Source organism: Lichenostomus cassidix, chromosome 3, assembly GCF_008360975.1.
Source record: "Lichenostomus cassidix isolate B80296 chromosome 3, HeHo_3.0, whole genome shotgun sequence".
In the NCBI taxonomy this organism is placed as follows: Eukaryota; Metazoa; Chordata; class Aves; order Passeriformes; family Meliphagidae; genus Lichenostomus; species Lichenostomus cassidix.
In genome coordinates, this window is record NC_139483.1 from 14,560,963 (window position 1) to 14,576,269 (window position 15,307).

The 15,307-nt window shown below is 47.9% G+C and overlaps 1 long non-coding RNA gene across 1 annotated transcript; it reads right to left on the reverse strand.

Moving 5' to 3' along the window:
• Positions 1 to 10,863: 10,863 nt before the first annotated feature.
• LOC146439127 (uncharacterized) lies at positions 10,864 to 13,958 on the reverse strand. Its single transcript, XR_014851228.1, has 3 exons — positions 13,834 to 13,958; positions 12,274 to 12,479; positions 10,864 to 11,081 (listed from the first exon to the last, which is right to left on the reverse strand). It is a non-coding gene; the product is annotated as an uncharacterized LOC146439127 (long non-coding RNA).
• Positions 13,959 to 15,307: the final 1,349 nt, after the last annotated feature.

Below are 15,307 nucleotides of genomic sequence, written 5' to 3' on the forward strand. Positions count from 1 at the left end.
ACGCATGTAGAAAGCAGATTTCTAGTGCAGGAGGATGGCAGCCTAAAAGGTTACTATGTTCTGCAAAGCATCTGTTGTTACAGATTCCTTGTCTCCCTCCCTTTTAGTTGTATCCATTGGTTTGTCCACAGCTTGGCTTGCACTGGGGCTGCAGTGCTGTCTGGAAGTGCAGGGCATTGTGTCATGGACAAAGCTGGAAGACACGTTCTTGGGGGAGGTAGAAGGGCAGCAGGTGGAGACTTTTGAGTCTTCAGAGGGCATTAACTGGCTGTACATTAGTCTTACTGCTGTATAAAGCTGGGCTTTATTTGTTTGCAGTTCTGAGATGCTGCAAGAATCAGTGCCAATGCTTGTGCATTGCCTGTACTCGAGCCACCAAACGAGGCTGAACTGATGTGTTGGTTTTTAACCAATCCTGCTGTCACTGTATGCAGGCAGGCTTTGGGTCGGGCAAAAGAGGGCTGTGGGTGGAGGGGTGTTCTCTCTCGGGTGAGTGCTGGTCTGCTGAGCTTTTGTGGTGTGGAGAAACGCAAGGAGCCAGCTGTGTTTTGGTCCTGCAAGGTCCTGCCTGTGCATCCCAAACCTTCCAGAGGTCGAAGCAGAAGCCCTGGGTTGGGGTGAAAGAGCAGGCAGAGTACCATGTTTGCACTGTCTGGGTGTGGGGCATGGTGGCACTGGAAACTTGCCACCACTGCCCCTTGTATACCTGTAAGGTTGGCATAGTCTGTGTCCATTATTCCCATGCACCAGAAACCATTCCAGGAGTGGAGCTGGGAGGGAACCTGGCAGCAGCAGGAAGAGCCCGGGGACCTTAAGAGCATTTTCTTCATTCGTGGTTCTCATGGACATTGAAATTCTGCAGATCTGTTTCAGTGACAGCCAGCTGGTGGCTGGGGGTGAGTTCTGGCCTGCTTTGGGGTGAGGAAAGCCAGGTCACCCTCAAGCAGCTGCTCTGTGTGACACTGTGGCTGTGGCAGCTGCAAGCAATTGAGCTCCTTGGTCAAAAACTGGCCTCCCCTGAGAGCTGCTAACTGACAATGCTGTGCTCTTTCTAATCCTGGCAACTTCATCTGCAAAGCAAGGTCTCAGCCAGTTGAGGACTAAACTAGCTGTCTCCTTCCCCTTTGGAGAAAGAGGCTGGAAATGGGGTGGGTCCTCCTTTCCAATACTAATCCTGGTAGTTTGGGAGCAATGAAGAGAAGAGGGCAGACCAGCTGCTCCTTTGGAGCAGTGGAAGTTGGATGAAAATTTGTGAGGGGTCCAGTGCATGTCAGGTGCAAACATCTGCATTTAAGCAGCCAAGAAGTCAATAGGATAGAAACTCTCAGGTGTAATTTTTGGTTTTATTTGCCCAACTGTTATCGTGTCTCATTTACAGGTGTGTGTTTAATGTCTGTCCAGACACCACTGCAGGGCCTGTGGGATTTTTGTTTGCTGTCTTTCATGCGGTGCCCTTCCCAGTTACAGATGCAGATCAACTGACTGCGGTAAGGCGCAATACCAGAGATGGCCAGCGGGTGCCAGACCAGCTCCACAAAATTCCTTGCATCACCGGGCAGCAAGAGCAGCCTGTGACTCACCTTCGAGGATGGCATAAGCACATTGTTACGAAATGTACTCTGGTGTAAGGTGGGGTGGTTCACGTTCTTGCCTCTTGTTATGCTCCTGCTTCCACAGGGACTCGGTACCCCAACAACACCTGGGGCAAGAAGTGTTGCCTCTCTTGCTAAATATTTCAAGTGTTCTATCTGGTTCTTTGACGCTTCGTAGGGGAATAAAAGCTGCCTGTGTGGGATGTGCACCTTTGTCTCCTAAACGCTGTGCAGTGTCAGAGTTACGGATGTTTTACTTTCAGCCTCTCTGCTATGGGAAGTGATTTAATTTGTTTTAAAAAAAGCCCAACAAAACAAACACATTTTTGGGTTCATCCTCTAAATGTCTTTTGCTAATGGTTTCTCTGTCCCAAAATATGTATCTCAGTGACCTTAGTTAAGTACAAACAAACAAAAGTAAAAGAAAGAAAAGTAAAAAGTGCTGTTGGAGAGGAGGAGGATGACATGGAAAGGGAGAAAAGAAGGAAATGCACCATTTGAGGATGCACAATTAGTTCTTAGAGAATTCCTGACTCCTGGCCACATCAGTACACAGAAATGTAGACATTTGAGAAATGCACCCAAAAGACTATGGAAATGGCACACAGCCTGATAGCCAAGTTCTCACTTGGGCTGTCTTGTGACCAGACATTGGCTTGGTACAGTATTCACCCTTCTTTGTGTGGAAGAGAACTGCTTGGTGATAAGGAGGACTCATTTTGGGTGCAGTGTTGCCCTTTGCCCCCTTACCCTCTGCATAAACCAAGATTAAGTCTCCTAGAAACTGATCTGTGGCCTTTGGGGTGTTGGTTCCCTGCTCCCTGGAAGGAGGGGACTGGAGAGAGAGGCTTAGAGCAGACAGTTTCCTTGCAGGAAAACGGGCCTCACCAGGAATCTTTTCATGTCCACATCAACAAAAGTATTGAAAATCTTCCCACTCAGAAGTGGGTGAGACCATTTGTGAAACTCTCCAAAAAGGTGGTATAGAGCTAAGCCAAACTGGAATGATCTCACACAGACTGTCTAGTATAGGAACTGATGATCCTTTCAGCTGCCTCAAGTTGGAAGTTCCTGTCATCAGATCAAGGAAACATTTCCTGCCATTCATGAATCTGGCTTTCTGGGAAGGGGGGCTGGCAGTGAAGGTTGGTGGACTCTGCTTTTGCTGGAGTTGCATTGTGATCTGTAATGCAAAAAAGTCCCATGCTGTGAACTCTGGAATTGCAGGAGCATGGACAATTGTAGTGGCTGTTTCATCTGACTAGCTCCCAGAATTGTAAGGTGGAAGGAGCTTGGGTCCTCTCCAAACCTGTGCTTCTCTGAAGCTGATGGTGTGTTCAGGCTCCTCAAAGCAAGGTGTATGGCTGAAGTGGAGATTGTAGATACAATTAAGGATTTGGGAAAGGGGTACATTTAGTGAAGGAAACTAATAGGATGAAGGTAAGGCTGTTCTGGAAAAGATGAACTCTGATGGGTGCTTCAAGCTAAATTGCCTTAAAATAAAGGGAGTTTCAAAATTACAGTTCTTTTTCTACAGTTCCCTAACTCCAGTGAAATATGCTTATGGGAAAGGTTTTCTCTCTCTTTGTAAATAAACTACTCTCTAAGGTAATTCCACAGAAGGTTCTTCTTGTAAGGCACTGAAACCAGTGCTTGCTTGTTGCTTCATGAAGGAGTGTGATAATGACATTGGTGCTTCCAAGGGCTGTCTTTCCCAGTTTCATAAATTGCTTGCCCTTTCCCAATTTCATAAATTCTGACTTGGTTTGCCAATCTTTGCTCATTCGAGATGGTTTTTTGACATGTACTGCTGCTGCTCAGCACCCAGCATGCTTGTGAATGCACAGGGGGATTTAGCCACACATCCCTGGATCTTCCAAAGTTGCCTGCTGGAGGAATGATAAGCCAGCCTGATGTGTGGTGTGCTGAGCTTATCCCTGTAAACGATTATCCCTGTAAAAAATTATTCCCTGTAAAAGATGGGAATAATTAGCATTTGCATTTCTATACAATTAATGCCTGAGTAAAACAGCACTAGGTGTCGGAGGGAGGGAGGGAGGGAGGGAGGGAGGGAGGGAAGGGCTAGGGAGGAGGCGTTAGGGGAGGGGAGAAAGGAGAGGCATAGACGAAGAGAAGTACAGAAGACAAGAGGTAGAGAGAAAGAGGTATAGAGCCCGGTCCGGCCACAGCATCCTGCACCGAGTGCCGAGGAGCAAATGGCTCCGGGGACCAATTCCCGGACCTTAAATCCGCTCTGGGGCCCCGCGCCGCTCAGCCGCTCTGGGGCCCCGCGTACCTGAGGCGGCCCCGCTCCGCTCCGCCCGCGCCCATAAATCCGGCAGGTCCGCGCCCGCTCCGTTTCGTGCGGCGGATGCTCCTCTCGGGATGTGGCAGGACCGTCGTTCGCAGTGCTGTGCGGAGTCCCGGACCGGGCGCTGCTCCCGGCGCTGCGCGGAGCCCGAGGCGCTGTGGTGGGGCCGCCACCGGGATCCGGGCTCGGGGATTCGGGTCCGGGTCCTGCCAGCGTCTGCTGGGGATCCCGAGCGGAGCCCCTTGTCCTTCGGCGGGCTGGATGCGGCTCCCGGGGCCGGAGGACCGAGGCGGGACTGGCGCTGGGATGGTGACCGGGATCGCCGCGGCTGGGAAGAGCCGCTCCGGGACGGGAGCTGGTGCCGAGCCCGGCGCTGCCGCTCCTGCCCCGGCCGGCGCGGAGCTGGGGTCTCCCTCCTCTCCCCCGCTTTCTTCATGGCTCGCACCCTGCAGTGGAAAAGCCTCTGCATTTCAAAAGCCGGGGGAAACTGTTTAGTCTTTATTTCCAGAGCACGCGAGATTCAGAGCTGGAAAGACGCACAAGAATCATCAAGTCCAATGAGAAGAAGTGATTGTCCTATCTGGGGATTGAACTCAGAATCCTGGCAGTCTCCGCACCCTGCTCCAAGCACCTGAGCCAATCTCAGGGTCGTGAAGAAGCTCCTGCCTGGGACAGCAACGGCTGCTGCCAGCAAGGGAATTCCTAGGAAAATGCAGTTCCTTCTATGCTAATGCTGCTTTATACACCAGCCCCTGGAATGGCTCTAGGGCTGAAGTGGCTGGCACCTGGCATGACAGCACAAAACTCTTCCAATAACCCTGATTCGCTGCACTTTCCAGGATTTACCCAACAGCTGTCAAGGTGCTCATGCAATGTCCTTTTGCAGAGAGAAATGATCAAGACAAGTCCTGAGGGTTCATTTGGTCCATGGCAAAAGTTCTGGAGAATGTCAGGGCTGGTCGCACCTGCACAGAGGCACTTCCTGCAGGTGAGTGTTTTTACAGCCCAAAATCACTGCAGCTGCTGAGGCTGGGGCTGCTTTTAGGACTCAGAGCCAGACAGAGTTCTCGGCGACTCTTGCTCACTGCCGGGAACGTTCCTTGGTGTTTCCTCCCTGCGTCCCAGCTGGCCGGGAATGCAGGGCAGGAGAAGGTCGGGAGCCACAGAAGGGGGACGAGCACCTCTTGTCCTTCGTATTTCCAGGGGAGGAGCTGTGCCTGCAGGGTCCTGCCTGTGGCACACAGCATGCAGAACACACGTCCCGGGGTTGGGCACTGGGATGCCCGGGCATCCATGCCCTGATGGACATGGATAAAGGGCTGCCTGCAGCTCCTCGGGCATGGGCTGCTCTGAATAGGCACCTGGAGACGCTTCACCCCGGACAGACCTCACTGACTCCCCAAAAATACCCCAAGGAACAGCTGGCACTTGGGAATGTCGGCACGTTGTGTTTGCAGAGGGGCTCAGACAGCAATTCCCGGAGCCCCCACACCCCTGCCAGGTATGTCCCACCCACCACCAATCCATTCCCTTGGAGCCTGAGGACATCACGCATCAGTAGTGTTAAAGCCAAGGCAATCTTCCCTCACAGAAATTAAGTCCTAAGCAATAGCCCTCAGAGATGCCTTCAAATGAAAGTTTAGAAATGGATGAAATTTTGTTTGGATTAAGTTTGGAGTTTTTCAGGGAGCCAGCTGGTACTGCAGAACTGATGGAAAGCTTTCACAGGTGGGTCACACTGGAGGTGCACTGAAGGCAGGGATATGCATTCCTTTCCTCAGGGAGAAGAACTTCCAGAGGCCACCCCTGAGGCTCTGAAATGAAATCAGCTTCTGCAGGGAGAGGTGTCCTCACCTGGGCACAGGGGCTGCCCCAGCACGGGCTGGGAGCACATCCAACCACTGCCTTCTCCCGCTTTAAAATATCAACTGAAGCCCAACCTCAGGGGGTGAAATCAGCTGAATTCCAGGGAACTCTGTCAAGTGCACCCCAGGGACATTGGTGGGGCTGGGGGGGAGGGTTATAAATAGCAAATTCTGAGGAATAGAAACCTGTACTTGTCCCAGTCCTGCTGAGCTTCCTTGGAACCTCTGCAGGTTCCTGACACAGCTGGTGTTAAAGCAGCAACTCTGCATGGAAATATGCACACTCCATGAGGCACTGTGAGGTTAATTCCAGCAGGAATTCAGCAGGGAATTTGGGGCTATGAATATAATTAAACCAGCAAAGCTGATACTGAAACCCAAATCTGGGCACCACACAGAGAACAATCTTTGTGCTGCACTGTCAGCTAAAGACCCTGGGTCTGGGAAATTTCAGCAGCTAAATGTATGGAATTATCTAAATGCCAGCAAGCAGCATCCCCCAAAAGGAACAATCCAAGTGCCAGGGTGTGAGTGCTCATGCCCTTCTGCTACTTCCGGTAGGACAAATTCTCTTCTGTGCAGTTGGAACTGGCTGGGCAGGAGCTGAGAGCAGCAGGGGCAGGAGAGCAGATGGGCTGCCCAGGAATAGCTGGGAGATGAGGCTGCTGGAATCTAATCAAAATCAACTGAAAATATTCTTTACCTGGCAAAAGACAGGAGCCAAAGCAGATCCCTCCTGGCCAGGCTGGTCGGCAGCAGCTGGATCACTCTGAGGGAAAACATGCTGCGCCTACCAGGGGCTCTGACTGCTTTTCCTACCAGCTCCTGAGCAGTGTCAGGGCCACTGGGAGGGAGTTCAAATGCAAATAAACTCCACAGCCCACAGAGGGAATAATCCCAACAGAGAAATGTAGTGTTGTCATTGAAAGCTTAAAGATCTGTTAAAAATGCAATGACAACATTGAAATGGGATTCCCAGGAACTTTCTTAAAGCTCTTGGTTCCATTTTTATGTGTTTTTAGCCCCTCAAAGGGCAGCTTGTAAAATTTATCCTGGGATTTAGAGGTTGAGCAGGGTCGGCTTTGGATTGACTCTTCTGAACTGAGCACAGCTTTTTTCCCTGGAGAGATGCTCCAGCAGCACTTGGTAGTGAATGTTGGGGATTAATCCATAGGAAGGGTTAAATCCATGATTACTGCCAGGCTCTTGGCAGCACTGAATTCCCAGCTAAGGGGAGAGGAGTCACCAAAATTGCCCCTGCTAGCACAGCAGCTGCTTTGTGCCAGTACTTGTACCCTGGGATTGATCCTGATGGTCTGACTCTGGAGTCACTGAAGTGATATAGTATGGAAAACAGACAAGACAGTGGATCAATCGTTTGTGTCATCCAGTGGCTTTTGGGCAGAGCACAGCAACTGGCAGAGGGTGTGTTTAGGGAAAGGAGCCATTGCTTCCCTTCCCAATGAGGTATGGGAAAGGCAGCCCAGAGGATGAGGCTTGGGAAGGAACTGTGAGCTGAGAAGCTCAAATCCACCTTAAACTCCTGGAATGGTCTGTGTTGGAAAGGACCTTACAGATCACCCTGCTCCAACACCCTGCCATGGGTATTGGGCAGGAGGGACAAGCTCAGCACCTCCTGAATAAAAATGCTGTTTACAGGCATTCCCTGGAAATACTCCCTCGGAAGACCTCTTGGCTTAGAAGGGGAGGCTGTCTCTTCCCACTACAGCTCAGAGAGAACATCTGCTCTTTCTAAGTAGTGCTAATTTATGTTGAAATACTTTCTTTGACAAAGAGACTAAAATACCTGCACAACTAAATTCTTTGTCCCTGGAGATCAACTTTATGCAAATGCTCTTTATAGGGCCTTTGACATTCCCAATCACTGAACATGACCTTTGGAGATTCATAACGAAGACACAAAGTGTATGAAACTTTGCATTTAAAGGTGCTGGCATAATTTGCAGTGGATTTAGCCCCAGTAAAAGCAAGGCTATTAATAGTCTTCTCTAGTGTGTATTGAGAGTATAATATTTTCATTCCTTGCCTATTGCTGACATAACAAGCTCCAAACACCATGGTCTCTCAAAAAGCCACCAGGCCTGGCAGAGACAAAGCAGGCAATGTGCTTCATTGTTAGCACCTACAGAGAGAGCTCCATCCCAGTGTGGGCTTTAGCAGCACAGTATTATTAAGAGCTCCTTTGCTGCATGAGGTACAAAAAGGAGGTCCCTAATGATCTTCTTGCAAGCATGCAGTAAAGAACTGATCCTGCTATCCTAATTAAGCTTTGGCTTTGGCAATTACACCCTTCTCATTCTCCTTTTTAAGCAGACACTTCAGGTTTTGCCCCACACTCTTGCAAAACTGGCAGTCACCGTTTTATATTTGCTGTTCCTCCCCAGAGAGGGTCCTTACAGCTGCTGCTTTGAAACAAAAATCACTCAAATCTAGGTATCTTGATGGATCACGAAAATGTTAGTGAAGTGTCAATATTGGTATCCACCTGGATTTTCAGGGGAACTCTTGGGGTTTGGGTGTGTGAGGGGAAATTGTTTGCCTGGCTCTTACGAATCCAAGTGTATCATAACTATTCACCTTTCAATTCAAGGGTTTAACCCTTTCAATTTAAGGGTTTCAAAAGGTCTTGTGCACTTGGAGATGGTAAAGCTCCAGTCAATAACATATTGACCCAGATATTACTTTAGCTGCCTTGAGAGACCCGAAGACAGAGGAGTTTTTGCTGGCTGCTGAAGAAGGTGGCAGGCAGCTCAATTCTTACAAACTCAGCTCTATCTCTCTGCTCTGCATATCAGCTGAAGCTGGTGGCTGCAGGACAGACAGCCCAGCATTTGCAAGATGAGCAAAAAGATCTGCTTCTCCGTGCTCTCATTTTCACTGCTCTTTGCTACCTTAACACCTATGGGCTGCTGGCCTGACTCCATGCCCTGTGTCAGGCAGTGGCCATCTGAGGGTCATTTCTTTCATGACTGTGAACAGGACAGGACACATGAGAAAGTCTCACCAAAACCTCAGGATCTCAGGCATGTGCACACAGAGTCTTGGAGCAATGGCTGGCCTCTTAGCTATGAAGCTCAGGGCAGCAATGAGGCAAGATGATGTGCTTGCTCACTTACTGCAAGCTAGGAGCGTTGCACAATCCTTTTGAGTTCAGGAGGTTTCTTGCCATTTGCCACTGGATTTTGATTTGTAAAGGCAGACCGTTTTGAAGTACTTGGGAAGGTTTTGTTCATGCCTTTTGCCAGTGGAGATTTTCTTCCCCACTAAAGCCCAAGATGTTGACTTCTGCATTATTTGTGACTTGGTTGCTTGTTTCAATTCTTGCAAAGCTCCATAAAAATGGGCAGAATTAAAAAATATATCCCACTTCTCTTGCTTGAACATATCTCTATGTAAAGTCATTGTGATGAGAGACAGAGATGCCTTGCTAATGTTGTGACATCTCTCACCATGGAAAATTGATGGTGATCTCAGAAGTGGTGAGAGAGGAATGGCAGAATGCTCCATACAAAACCCTGAAGGGATCTGTTGGCCAAATGCTCTGTTACCAGGATTCTACAGCTTTTCCCAAGACTTCTCCCATGCACCACAAGAAATGGCTATGGGCCAAGAGCAGTACAGGTCTCACAGCCTTCTCCCCAGTTCACAGACAGTAGGAACCCCATACTTGGGACACAGAAGGGCACCGAGACAGGCAATTCAAGGAGTTCACAGAGGAGCTGTATTGTGATAATGGCTGCAAGTTCCCCACACCCCTTTCTTAACGACTGTACTTGTCACCTATTGTCCTGCCTTCCCTACTCCACATGGTCCTAGCCACGCCCCCAGTTTTCCCTATTGGTTCCTGTACCCTAACCCCACGTGGCCCTGGCCACTCCCTCGGGTTTCCCCTATTGGTTCCTGTACTCCTAACTCCGTCCCTGTACCTCCCCTGTACCCAGAGGTCACTGGGCCTGTGTGCTGTCCCTGCCCCTCTCTGTTTCCCTATAAAGCCCCTTACCCTCCGCCATCTTGCTGTCTATGCTCTACGTGTGTCTATGCTCCACATGTGGCTGAGCATGGGAGGCCCTCACCCTCGAGGCATCTCTGCCTCGGGGAGGTCGTTGGCCTCTGCTGCACCATGCGAATAAACATCTTCCATGGACACACTGCACAGACCCTCCTCGCCTCCTTTATCACTGCCGGTTGTGGAAGCAGACGAACCAGAGCTAGCCTTATGGCTCCCCGGCCGGTGAGAGCGCAGTGTCCAGCCCTGGGACAGAGGGTTTGGAGCACTGAGGCGCTGAACTGGGCTGGGTAGAGATGCTCTAGGGTAAAGTCTGCTGTAACATCCTCTAAACCGCAACACAGCTGAGGTGGAGAAAGAGGAAACTCCCCTTTAAGACCTGCCTCTTCAACACTCCACTTTTTTGGCATATTCACAAAGTGTGGCATTTTCAGGGCTGACATCAATCTGTGTGGCAAAGGAATTTAAAGCAGTCCTTGGCTATGTAGTCATTTGCTAATGCAATCTTGCCCCATGCAAAACAGCATGTGGAACAAGCCATCATTGGCAGCTGGATTTATACTTGGTTTGAATGAAATGAATTTGGTAAATCTGAAGTTCCCTTTGAAAAAAGGTGACAAAGAAGAAAAGTGCAAAATAGACAGCTAATGCCTGTAACATAGGACCTTCCAGGAGGCTGCTCTGCAGAAGCTCTGATGGGCCAGTGTCCCTTCATGCCAACAGCAAAGCTGTTCATTGGCAATGAAAAATGGGGCCCAAGCAAAATCCAAAAATCCCTTTGTCTTGGAATTCTAGCAAGGCTGTAGTCCAGGACTTACTCTTCAGCTCCTTCTCTGCCAAAGCAGACAAGCAGCACAGAGCCAAGGGCTCCTGGGGCTTTTGGGAAAGGCTGCTGCACATTCAAGCCTGTTGGGGGACTGGTGCCTAAGGACTGCACCTCCACAGCTTCTGGTGCATGTCAGCTGGAGGTTTCCACACACAACAACAGCTATCAAGGCACTCAGTGTTCTCTTGGCTCTGAGAGGCAGAGACATAGCTGAGGAGAGTCCATGTCAGGGGTCAGCCTTACCTAAGTGAGCAATGGATTCTTCCAGCCCCTTCACAGCTGCAGCATAAATCCCGGAGTCCTTTGAGTTTAGGTTGGTTGTTACTCCTTCAACTAAATGGACAATCACTGGGTTTAAGCCATCCTTTAGGATGCCTATCATCTCAGCCAGCACTTCCAGAGCCTGTTGCTTTACCCTCTTATGGGTATCACCAATTCTCAGGACAAAATAATCAAAAATCTGTGAAGAAAACAAACAACATGAAAGCTGGATTGAGATGTGCTTGTTTGAAGAAGGGATGTAGAAATGAGCATTCAGCAATATAAAAGATGAAAGTAATCCTTTTTGTCAGGTCAGCACTTGCTTGCACAATTTCACTGTTTTCATGTGGGCAACTCACTTCAATGGTTGTGCAACCTCATGCTGGTTGAAAGATTTTCATGTATTTTTAAGAGGTTTGTGTGGGGACAGAATAGCTCTTATGGTGTTTCTCTCCACCTATATGTCATTAAATTAATGCCATTTATTGCTGCAAAACAGAATGTTCGGTATAGAAGTATTGAACCAGATATTTACAATGCCAGATATTTACAATGTGTGTTTTTCTCCACAGTTGCCTCAAGTGCTGAGGGTTAGTATGATTTTGCTAAACTATGGCTGGAGGAGATCCAAGTTGTGTTTCGTCTATCACAGAACCCTGTGTCTGGAGAAGTGCAGGGCTCTGATCAGCTCCTCCAGGATGCAGACCATTTGTCTAATTAACAGACTTCTGAAATTTCATGTGCTGTACAGCTCTCATTAGAGCAGGTTCAGTCCCTCAACAGCCACATTATCAGGTACCATTTTCTGGAGAAAGGGGAAAAGCAGCTACAAGGAGGAGAAGGAAGAGATCTGTCCTTAGGCATTTTCTCCTTTTCCAAAGAGAAAAAAGGCCCTCCAAGAAGGGTGAGCATAGTGTTTACCAAGAGGAATAGGGATGAGGATGGAAATGAGTAGCCAGAGTTGTGCCTGTGCAAGACAAGATGGAGTTTACGGAAGTGCCCTTTTCAAAAATTTTGCTTTAAACCATCCAAGCCTGATACTTCTCTTCCCCATCCAAGGCCATTTTTTGTCTAGAGAATAATTGCCACCCTTTCAGTGGCTGGATTCCCTTCACTTAACCCAACTGGCAGTAGGAGACAACAGAAGTTACACCAACAGAAAATTCTGTCATCATCTCATGAAGGGCATCAATAGGCACCTGCCAGACAAATACATCTGGACAGAAATAACTTGTCCTGAAGCCTGGAACTGAATTAAATTTTTCTGGGGAAGAGGGACCAGCCTGTCCCAAACAGCCAGGATGTAGTGCCAAGACACACTGAATTAACCTGACTGCTACAGCCTTGGGAAAGGAGCTAAAGCAAAGGAACAACGAAGATGCCCTACATACTTGCACAATGTTAGTGGAGATGAGCTGGGGGCTCGTTTTGCACAGATCTAGAAGGAGTGCCAGTCCTTCCATCCGTGTCTGAAATGCCTTGGCATCCAGGAGATTGTAAAGCTTCTGGAGTGGCTCTGTTTCTCCCACAGCTGGAAGCTAACCTGACCTGGACTCTTGGACGGTGTAGGAGGCGTCCATCTGAGGTAGACTTCACCCTGAAAAGTGAAACCAAATTAGGGCCTGTGGGTGATCACACCTTCAGTTAATTGTGAGCAAAACATCTTGAGGAGGTTTCCTAATGATGTGATTTCAAGCTAGAAAATCCTGGCCTGAGAAACAACATGGACCTCATGGCAATCATTACAGGAGACAATCTGCAAGTTACATTCTTGCCAGTGCTTACTCAGGAAAACCAAGGATGAGCTGCATCTCATTCTCTTCAGATGGCATCCCAGGTACACATGTCACACTGCTTTGTGGGGAAAGAGAGACACTACTTCCAAGTTTCAATGCCTCATCATATGGGAGGCATGTGTCTAATAATAAGGAAACTCATCACTCTGGAGAAGTCTCTCCACCAGGCATGACAATCTGGAAAAGTAGCTCAGATGCATCTGAACAGATGAGTAGGGACATATGTGAAGGACCCAGAAAATGAGTAATAGGGATAAAAACAGAAGCCTGACATTCCAGCACTACACTCACATTATTGCTTCCCTAGAGACTAGATCCACAGCTTAACAAACCCACTGGGAACAATTCTCTTGGATCAACCTGTCTCTTCCATGAGCATGGCAAGATGCTAAGAAATATGCTACTGAGGCATGTGGTCACTGTCCTGCATGACAGAGCTCAATCAATTCCCTCTGTTATGAGAGCAGAGCAGGCACAAGTAGCTCTCCCACTGGCATGAAGAGACAGCAAGGACCAAACTGCTATCTCTAATGATGATTGCAGCCCAGGGGGAAATACACCAAACATGCTGTCCATCAACCAAATTGTATGAAGGACAGGAATATCAAGACAAATAGTCCACATTGAGACACAAGTTGACCAAAGTTGCTCAGGAATTGACTTGCTACTGACTACTCAAACTTGGTTCTGTTTGAGGGGCAGAAAAGCATGATTCAGCCAGCCCAAACCACATGCATGGAAAGTGCCATTCTGGGGAATAGCATCTTGCTTCTAGACTGGGACTTCTCATGAAAACACCCATCTGAAAAGGACTCCACTCAGATGAAAAAAACACCAGGTTGCATTTATTTATCCCAAGTCAGGCAGCAGAGACATGACTCTCTCATAGCCTCCACAACACTGTCCTTTCCACTGCACTCCACCTTCTGAGGTGCAACCAATGGGTGTCTTTTTGTTGCTCAATTTTTGTGGAAACCCCTCCAGAGAAGTTGTTTTCAGCATAATGCAGAAGTGGACATTTTTAATCATAGAGCATTTGTAGGGAAAGAAAACAATCTCTGGCACAGGTCATGTCCACCAGAAAGATTTTCCTGAGGGAGAGACATGTAAAGCTTGTCATGTGCTTTGTCAGATCTAAAAACAAGTGCTCAGTACCGTTCATGAGAAGGCAACGTGGCCTGGGGCTTCATTGAGCCATTGTTCCTCTTCCTCACAGGTTTCTTGACAGATGGACGTTCACCTTTCTGCTTTTCCATCCCCTACACAGACATAAAGAAACCCCATGAATCTCTAGAATATAAAATGGAAAATTACCTCTTTCAAGCACAAGTTATAACCAGGATCACTGCTACCAAGGCTTAGGGAAATATTTCCTAACTTGCAGAAGGAAAGAGGCCAGAGATTCAGGGATGCCAGCTCTTTGTTTTCAATGACCCAAGGCAGGTTATGGGTGCTACCATACTGAGCAGCACTATGAAACCCAAAATTCATTAGTCTTGGGACTAATTCCCAAAGTCTTGGGACTATTCCCAAAATATAGGGAATAATGCCAATGGTAGGGAATAAGCCTGCTTAAAGGAAGCAGCAGAAAAACTGGGACTCCTTGGAGAATGGCCCATTGTGTTGGAAGTCGATTTGGTTCAACACTAATTCTCCCTGTTCCTGCACAAATGCACATTCCTTTCCACAACGTAGATGAAAAGGAATACAAAAGCCCCAAAACTAACAGGTGATTTTCCACTGGATGCTGCTGAATTCCCCAAGCTCCTTCCAGCTCCCCAGGACGTGATAGCAGGGCAGTATTCCCAGAAGACAGGCAATCATTGTAGTAATTAGGATTGCCTTGGACTTCCTTTGTATATTTGGAAATTTTCTTGGCACAACTGCTTCCTGTGTCTTTTGCAAAGACAGTGTCATCTTTGGAAGCACTGTTGTCCCTTAATTACTTTACTGGGGGCAGAGTAGGGATAATGGCGTGAGGTGGGGTTATGCTTCAGTGTAAACCCATTTTCTCCTCCTTCCCTTTCCTCTTTGTGGCAGATATTCAAAATATTCCACCCCCCACTTTTTTCCTAACAATATTAGTTCCTTTGTTGTCTGCAGATGAACAGGCTGAGGATCAACAGTTCATTCACATGAGCAACAGAATCCAGAAGAGGAATGAGATAAAGACAGATTAGATATGTTGATCTCATATGAACAGTGGCAATACTCGCACAAAGGAGACATTTCTGCAGCCAAGCACTTACTTGCTTTTAAATTCTTGACGGAATAACTTCCAGGTCACGTGTGTAAACAGATTGTTCAAAAGCTTATTAATTTTTTGTGAGTCATCAACATTTTCACCATCTTACACCCATAATGCCATCGCGTTTGCTGAGGACCTGCTTACGAAAGGTGCTTAGCTGTGCAAGATATTGTAGTGTTCAAGTTAAACATCTTGGAATGTTTTATTAATGTTTTTTCCCCATATATTGCAAAAAACCCTTAAAATCAAACTGTACTATCCAGGTAGCAATGCCTGTGAATGATGGGGATTCCACACCAAAGCAAGTTCCTAATCTAGCAGCTGCGTTTTTGACAGTGTGAAAACAAGGATGCTATGCCATTCAGGCAAGAAAAGTAGTTT